At 40.3% G+C, this 8,675-nt stretch overlaps 1 protein-coding gene across 2 annotated transcripts in view; it reads left to right on the top strand.

The window, feature by feature from the left end:
* Nucleotides 1–395: 395 nt before the first annotated feature.
* The window catches only part of LOC139450460 (protocadherin-9-like), a 49,779-nt gene continuing 41,499 nt past the window's right edge, over nucleotides 396–8,675 (top strand). Inside the window, exon 1 of one of the 2 annotated variants that reach the window (XM_071232168.1) lies at nucleotides 396–455. The gene's annotated coding sequence lies outside the window, so the exon portion shown is untranslated. The remainder of the gene's footprint in view (nucleotides 456–8,675) is intronic. The other variant, XM_071232169.1, reaches the window with a different exon arrangement.

The raw sequence follows: 8,675 nt of genomic DNA, 5'->3' as shown, positions 1-8,675 counted from the left end.
TGTGTTCAATGAGGGATATTATAACGCTTTGGACGTACGTATTCACCTAGTGTGCTGATGAGAGAACCAGTTTGGAGACCGTATTTGGAAGGAAACTAGTTCGTGATTGAGGAAGCGACAGTAACTTCCACCTCTGATAGAGGGGTAGATGCCAGATGACACTAACGAGATACTCTACAAGCTGGTGAAATCGACATCAGTTGTTGATTTCATACAATGACGCTATGGACAGTGCGCGGACAGCTGTTTTGTATACAAAATACGCAGTGGGTTCAAGCTATAGCCTGTACACAATGGCAAGTCTCAAGAGCGAGTTTTTGTTTTATTCCGATCGATAAGCAGGCTCTGTGAACGATGTCCTGTCGTCAACGTGATAATATATGTTTGACAGTTCATTTCACTTCGCACGGTGCTGGGATATGGTCGGGACGTCGGATCCATCCCCTCTGTGTAAGGTAAAATCTTCAATATTCCTTCGTGCTTTCTATAATAGAATAACATACGAGTGTCTGATTTTGATTTATCACCCAACGTGAATTATGATGTCGACGCAGAACAATAGTGTTTCAGATTGGCAGTTTCAGCAACAACAGCTTCTGACAATATTTTATTTCCGAAACTTGATTACCAATAATAACTGACAGAAATGAGCTTTTGGTATATTTTTAGTTATTTATTAGCAAAGGATGGGCCCGGGCAACCGTGACGCTCTACAATGGGCAATCTATCAATAGGCTCTACTGTTATCATCACATGTTTATATGTGTTCTTAAAAGCAATGTTCATTGCAACTAGATTACATTGCAACCAGATTGAACTTCTGTTCCAGAATGTTATGTCTTACTCTAAGTATATGAGAGTCGGTTTTTATGCAGGCAGGTCTGGTAACGCATCGATGGCACATTATACACCAGTCATAGGGGATTGAAATTCGTTTGCGAAGATTTCATGAGTGCAACTATGGAATCCAATAAATCTGTCAGACACATTGGGGCCTTTTGTCGGAGATTTCGGTCCAAATCTAGACACTGTTTGAATGAGTTTAGATCGTTACTTGCTACACAGTCAAACAGTTGTTTCTATTCCTCAACAAGTGTATTTATTTCATGTACATCGTTATGGTTTGAGATAATATAAAGTGTGTTGATTTAATTAACAAAAGAGCAGGAATATATCCCCAGGTGAAATGTAGGGTTGATATATTGATGTGTTGTGGTGCATTCAATGAAATCCCAATGCTCCGAGGCAGTGGGAAGATCGCTTATGGTGCATGGCGATGCGAGGGATAGTTGTGTGATCACAACGTTGCAATACGTCTATCTTGATTGAGCTGCGGCAGAACTTTGCAGTTGTGGTTTTTAGTTGTTTTCAGAAATGAAACAGCCTTAGAAATATGATATATCAAAAGCAAGTACCAAGGGTGTCCTGGTCTCATTTAGGGTAGTCTCATGAATTGTTAAACATTTGAATGACACATTATACGTTTGCTGTGATACCTCTTCCCTTGTGTGTTACAGTCGCACAGGTCATTGGGTATACATGTTTATTTTTATGTAATTATCTTTTTGCAACAGTGTTCAGCTAAAAAAGGTAGTTTTGACTACAATGGGTACTGACAGAGCATAGTGTCAGTGTGTAATCAACGATGACGGGAACGACAGCCTTCGTAGTTCTTACGATGTCACAGTAGCAAAAAGGTAGACGTAGAAACGTTTTGGGCGTTTGCAACAGTTTTCGTAATAGCCTGCCTGAAACGGTAGTCATGCAGTCTTTGACGTCGTAATTTGTTGCGCAGAGTTGCCTTCCCTTACTGTGTTGTAAGCTCCCCACAGCAATAGCCCATTCCTTGACTCGTCAACACTCCCCTGATGATTCCGGGAGAGTAACGAAGGTGCCACGCACTGGGGTGGAGCTTGTAAGATCAGCGTAGTTCGAATTCTAGTTTGACCTGATAATGTTGGTTTACAAACACCACACCAGACCATTGGGTTTAGTGACAAACGTTCGTATACCTACGTATATCATACCTGTGCACTGATGCTAGTACCTGGCTGGTTAAAGCGTTCGTTCGCCGAAGAATGGGTCCGATTCTCTTCATGAATATGAAGGCTAGTTGTGCTAAATAAGAATGCTTTAGGTTCTACTACATCAAATCAGAACTGGTTGTGACCTTCAGTGCAGATCAAGAGACATCTGCAGGCTGTGATTGGATGATATTGTGTAAGATTTTTATGTCTTTTAAATGTACATCCATCCAGCAATTAAAACTGCCCATATTTTTCGATATTTCGTGCTTACTTTTTTAACAAGATGACTTATGCTTTATGTGAGCACAGATATTTTCAAGTAGGCGACATTTGGTGCGGAACTGGGGTTGGTGTGTTCAGCTTCCTGTACTCGGAAAAGGAGCTGGCTAACCTAGCCAAAATTTGTGTTTTTATTGCAGCTTTAAGGCCAGACGGTGCATATATGTAAATGTAATGGATGTTGAATGCCTAGATATTTTTTAAAAAGATATAACGTTACTATAGAAGTCTATGGGAAAACATTTGGTTGTGTGTAACCTTTAGGCACAATTTGCCGCTGATGCCATTGGACAAATGCGCTTGCATTGGGTTGTACAAAAAACACAACATAATTGCCTGTAACGAAATGAACTTAGCGTCCACTTCTTCCTTTCAGAGTGAAACATAGTAGATCTTCCATTTAAGCAGTGACCGGTAAGATACTAGTATTCGGCGTGGAAAATGTCCATGGCCCGGTTTTGGACAATTAAATGACCGCTCTCGCGGAGCAACCTGTCCTGACTATTGCTGTAGACGGCATAAAACATGATTCACACACACACACACACTGGTGTGTCAAACGCCTACCTGACTGTAGACGACCACCCCGACCCACCCCGTGCTCCCCTCCCCCCTGCTCCTCTTACCCCCGACCTCTCCCCACATCTCTGCTGTACTGGTTATCATCACAACAAACTACGTAATTAAACAAGTTTTGTTTGTTTGTTGTTTAACGCCGCGCTCAGCAATATTCCAGCTAAATGACGGATGTCTGTAAATAATCGAGTCTGGACCAGACTATCCAGTGATTAATATCATGAGCATCGATCCACGCAATTGGGATCGATGATATGCATCAACCAAGTCAGCGAGCCTGACCACCCGATCCCGTTAGTCGCCTTCTACGACAAGCATAGTCGCCTTTTACGGCAAGCATGGGTTGCTGAAGACCTATTCTACCCTGGAATCTTCACGGGTCTCCAGTGATTGACATCATGAGCATCGATCCACGCAATTGGGATACGATGACATGCCGATATGACCACCGGATCCCGTGTGACATTTCGTTTGTACATGTACGTGAAACAGCGATACATTTACGAAAAAATATGTCACAATGTATTGAAATAAAATGACAGGAATATAATCAACACGATCTTAATTCAGGGTGTCATTTGTGATGTATCGGCAGGGGCAATGCAGCTGTTTCACCTTCGGTAGTGATCTGCGACTTGATAACTACACTTGCCGGCTCCGAGTTGACCGAGGAACAGATATTTGCATTTTTGATAAGCGCACCGCTGTCGTGGTATCAAACATGCTATGGACATTTCGCTGAACTGGGTCAACGCGCATTAAACTTGCTAGATTCTAAAGCTGAATAGCATGTTCGATATGAGCTATCTATTCATGCGCTCTCTCTAAACAAGCCCATCAAAGACAGCTGTGACGGTAGATAATTATTTTTACATTCACGCGCATTTTGTTTTATTTGAATTGTTATTGACGTACTGGGTGAAGCAATTTGATTTCAATTTTTGAAAGTAAAAAGCTCACAATGTTTAATTGCTATTAATATATGAATATCTATCAATCTATGTGTTTGTGAGTGTGCGCGTGCGCGTGCGTGTGTGTGTGTGCGTGCGTGTGTGCGTGCGTGTGTCAGAATGCACGCTTGACAACTCGAGTTATTGGATTTTAATAACGAAACTGTGCATGCGTCCAGAATAACGTTCGAATATTGTCTCTGCATATATTATTCTTTCAATTAAATACATAATGGAACCATAACTCGTGTGTAATATTGCAGCTGATGAATGTTTGTGCATAACGTTTGTTCTGTGTCGCACATTATTTTATATAATACGTTGATGGATAAGTCCATCTAAGTCTTTCTGACAACGCAAACCAGGGTCACTTAAAATGCATTTGACATAGGGATGGAGAGAGTGTGACTGGTTTAACGCCGCTTTGAACCGTGCGTGTGTGTGTGCGAGCGTGCGTATGTGCGAGCGTGAGTTTGTGACATATTGTGAATTAACTTCTCCACTGGTAACTCTCCCTGCCCCCCCCCCCCCCCCCCTCATCTCTCTCTCTCTCTCTCTCTCTCTCTCTCACGACGCGATATAACTGGAATACTGTTAAAGCGGCGTTAAATCCAACTCACTCACTCTATATATATATACTGTTTAGTTAGGAATGTAAAAATGAAAACAGTTTAAAGCCTGGGAAAAAAACTGATGTGTCACATTGACTTGTGTCTCGTTTAAGAACAGTACATTGTGTCACAAATTTCATCTCCAATACGGAGAGGTTACAGTGACACGCATAAGGCATACTATAGGTGGAGCGTATAGAGACACAAATAGGAGATCCTATAGGAACAGCACACAGTGACACATGTAGGAGATCCTACAGGAACAGCGTATAGTGACACATACGATATCCTATAGGAACAGCACATGGTGAGACACATGCGAGATCCAATAAGAACAGCACATGGTGACACATACGAGATCCTACGGGATCAGCACATGGTGACACATGTAGGAGATCCTACAGGAACAGCGCATGGTGACACACATACGAGATCCTATACGAACAGCACATAGTGACACATGTTGGAGATCCTTCAGGAACAGCACACATTGACACATGTAAGGAATCCTACAGGATCAGCACATGGTGAGACATGTTGGAGATCATATAGGAACAGCACATAGTGACACATGTAGGAGATCCTACAGGAACAGCACACAGTGACACATGTTGGAGATCCTTCAGGAACAGCACACATTGACACATGTAAGGAATCCTACAGGATCAGCACATGGTGAGACATGTTGGAGATCATATAGGAACAGCACATAGTGACACATGTAGGAGATCCTACAGGAACAGCACACAGTGACACATGTTGGAGATCCTTCAGGAACAGCACATAGTGACACATGTTGGAGATCATATAGGAACAGCACATAGTGACACATGTTGGAGATCCTTCAGGAACAGCACATAGTGACACATGTTGGAGATCATATAGGAACAGCACATAGTGACACATGTAGGAGATCCTACAGGAACAGCACATAGTGACACATGGTGGAGATCCTATAGGATCAGCACATAGTGACACATATAGGAGATCCTATACGAACAACACATTGTTGGAGATCATGTACGAAAAGCACATAGTGACACATATAGAAGCGCCCATACGGACAGCACTTAGTGACATATAAGAGATCATATAGGAACAGCACACAGTGACACATGTTAGGAGATCCTGTACGAACAGCACATTGTGACACATATAGGAGAACCTATACGAACAGCACATTGTGACACAGATAGGAGATCCTACAGGAACAACATATTGACACAGACGATCCAGCGAAAGGAGATTTTCGTCATTTCAGAACCTAAAACTGCACGAGTTACTACTCGAACGCGATAACGTCATCTAGTATCTCAGCACCTTAGTATAAAAGAAGTAATTATAAACACCGACTTGTATGGAAGCTTGAAAGGTCAAAAACATCTATCATGTATATTTTCTGCTGGGGGCCATGGCAATGCATTGTCCAGTCGATATTCGAGCCGCACGGTGTGCTGGTATGCATCACAACACCAGCCTGTTTATGCTGGGGCCGGCGAAGTGTGTTATTATATCTCTTTATTAACATATTAGATTATTTCGCGTCATTTTTAACGGTTTGCTGTTAGTATGTGGAAAGAAATTATTTTATGATATACTGGTGTATGGTTTCAGATCGGGGTTTGAACGATATGTTTTGTTCTAAATGCCCTTCTTACAACAGTGGTTTTCGTTCTAATGGCTGCTGCTTGTGGTAAGTTACTCGCAGAGCAAACATAACTTTATGGGCAAAGGCCTTGGGCTCATTTAGCTCTCAGCCTTGCTCAGAAATAGCAGTCATATGTGAGCCTGTCCTGCAAGCTGAATACATTTGGGATCATTTGTCAGGAATGTGCGTTATTGTAGGTCATCGTGCATCATTAAGTGCGTTGCTGCTCACGCTATCGACCTCTGGTTTGGTCCGTTCGCGATTATAAAGAGACCGCAGTTACATTATTGTAAAACTGTGACCTAAATCATTTACTCACTCAGTCGTTTACTCATTTGATACACTTACGCTGTCCCATTGTTTATCTGATACATTATTTATCTGTTACACTTACACTGATACATTGTTTATCTGTTACAACTTACACTGATACATTGTTTATCTGATACACTTACACTGATACATTGTTTATCTGTTACACTTACTCTGATACATTGTTTATCTGTTACACTTACACTGGTACATTGTTTATCTGTTACACTTACACTGATACATTGTTTATCTGATACACTGACACTGATGTATAGTTTATCTGATACACTTACACTGATACATTGTTTATCTGTTACACTTACACTGATGTATAGTTTATTTGTTACACTTACACTGATACATTGTTTATCTGATACACTTACACTGATACATTGTTTATCTGTTACACTTACACTGATACATTATTTATCTGTTACACTTACACTGATACATTGTTTATATCTTGTGCTTACACTGATACATTGTTTATCTGTTACACTTACTCTAATACATTGTTTATCAGTTACACTTACACTGATACATTGTTTATCTGTTACACTTACACTGATACATTGTTTATCTCTTGTGCTTACACTGATACATTGTTTATCTGTTACACTTACTCTAATACATTGTCTATCTGTTACATTTACACTGATACATTATTTATCTGTTACACTTACACTGATACATTGTTTATCTGTTACACTTACACTGATACATTGTTTATCTGATACACTGACACTGATGTATAGTTTATCTGATACACTTACACTGATACATTGTTTATCTGTTACACTTACTCTGATACATTGTTTATCTGTTACATTTACACTGATACATTGTTTATCTGTTACACTTACACTGATACATTGTTTATCTGTTACACTTACACTGATACATTGTTTATCTGTTACACTTACACTGATACATTGTTTATATGTTGTGCTTACACTGATACATTGTTTATGTGATACACTTACACAGATACATTGTAAACCTGATACACTTACACTGATATATTGTAATTATTAACAGAAGCAATGTTACGTCAGTGTATAAAGGGTTTGGAACATAAAGAAAAGTTATTAATTATGAAAGAGTGGAATACAAAACTAGATATTGTTATAATATTGCGGGAATATACCTAAATGGGGCGTAACGCTCAATGCAAAACACGACTAAAAACAATATTCGTGTCCTTTTGTCCTCTGGTAGTTTTAAATGAGAAAATTGTCAACAAGAAATATACATCAACATTAAAAGAATGATCTTTCCCTACTGCAAACAATACATCACTCAGTCACCTGTGTCTCCCCATGACGTTTGTCTATAGCATGAACAAGGCAAACATGACTATATTCTGAAATAGACATTGTCTTGCTTGAAAAAGACAACAGTGTTGCGCATCGAGTATTGTGCCTGACACATGAAGCGCTTCAGCAGCCTACATTAGTCATTACTGGCACCGGCTGTACATAGATGCTTATTGTCTACTGATCTGTCGAGCATACATTACAGAAATAAACGGCGTGTGACCACCCATCCCCTATAGCTATTGCATGTGGATTTCACGACCATCATGCCAATTACTATTAACATTGACCTACGGCGATGACACGTGCCAATTACGACTGAAATTGATGCAATGCAACACGAAATAGATTCTTTTCGTCTTGCAATAGACGTCATGTTTGTATGAGTTATGCAAGACCTTAGGTCGTTCATTTCCGTATGTGGTGGTAAGTATAATGCTGTAAATATAACGTTGGGTCTTTAGTAGGGCGAAAATGAGACACCGTTCTATCATTGCTCCCCCGACAGTATGCGAATAGTCAGAGAGAAATCGATACGAATTTAATGGACTCAGGGTAAGGGAGAAGTGAAATAAATTTGTCAGGAGCGATTGATATAAAAGGTTGTACATTTACGGCTTTAAGCCCATCAGCTGTGTATATATGCCACGACGTGTATTCAATGGCGTATATTTCAACAGAACTGGGAATAGGTTTGAAGCATGTCCCTCTGGGGTGGTTGGTCGTGCAACTTTGTACGGGGGCTCGGTTAACTGTGCGAACGGACTGTATTATTTACGCAACGGAATGTATTACAATGGGTATAATACTATAGAAGCAAGTTCTCATCACGTCGACTCTCATAATGGTAGAGAAATCAATGTAATCAGTAGCGTCATTTGTATAAAAGTTTAAAACGGGTTTGATATAATGAAATAGTTTGATCAGCATCAATAAAGTACGAACGAAGCCTTCCC

This window comes from Haliotis cracherodii, unplaced genomic scaffold (assembly GCF_022045235.1).
Source record: "Haliotis cracherodii isolate W230 unplaced genomic scaffold, xgHalCrac1.p SCAF_8, whole genome shotgun sequence".
Taxonomy (NCBI): Eukaryota; Metazoa; Mollusca; class Gastropoda; order Lepetellida; family Haliotidae; genus Haliotis; species Haliotis cracherodii.
This window is presented reverse-complemented; position numbering and strand designations above follow the sequence as displayed.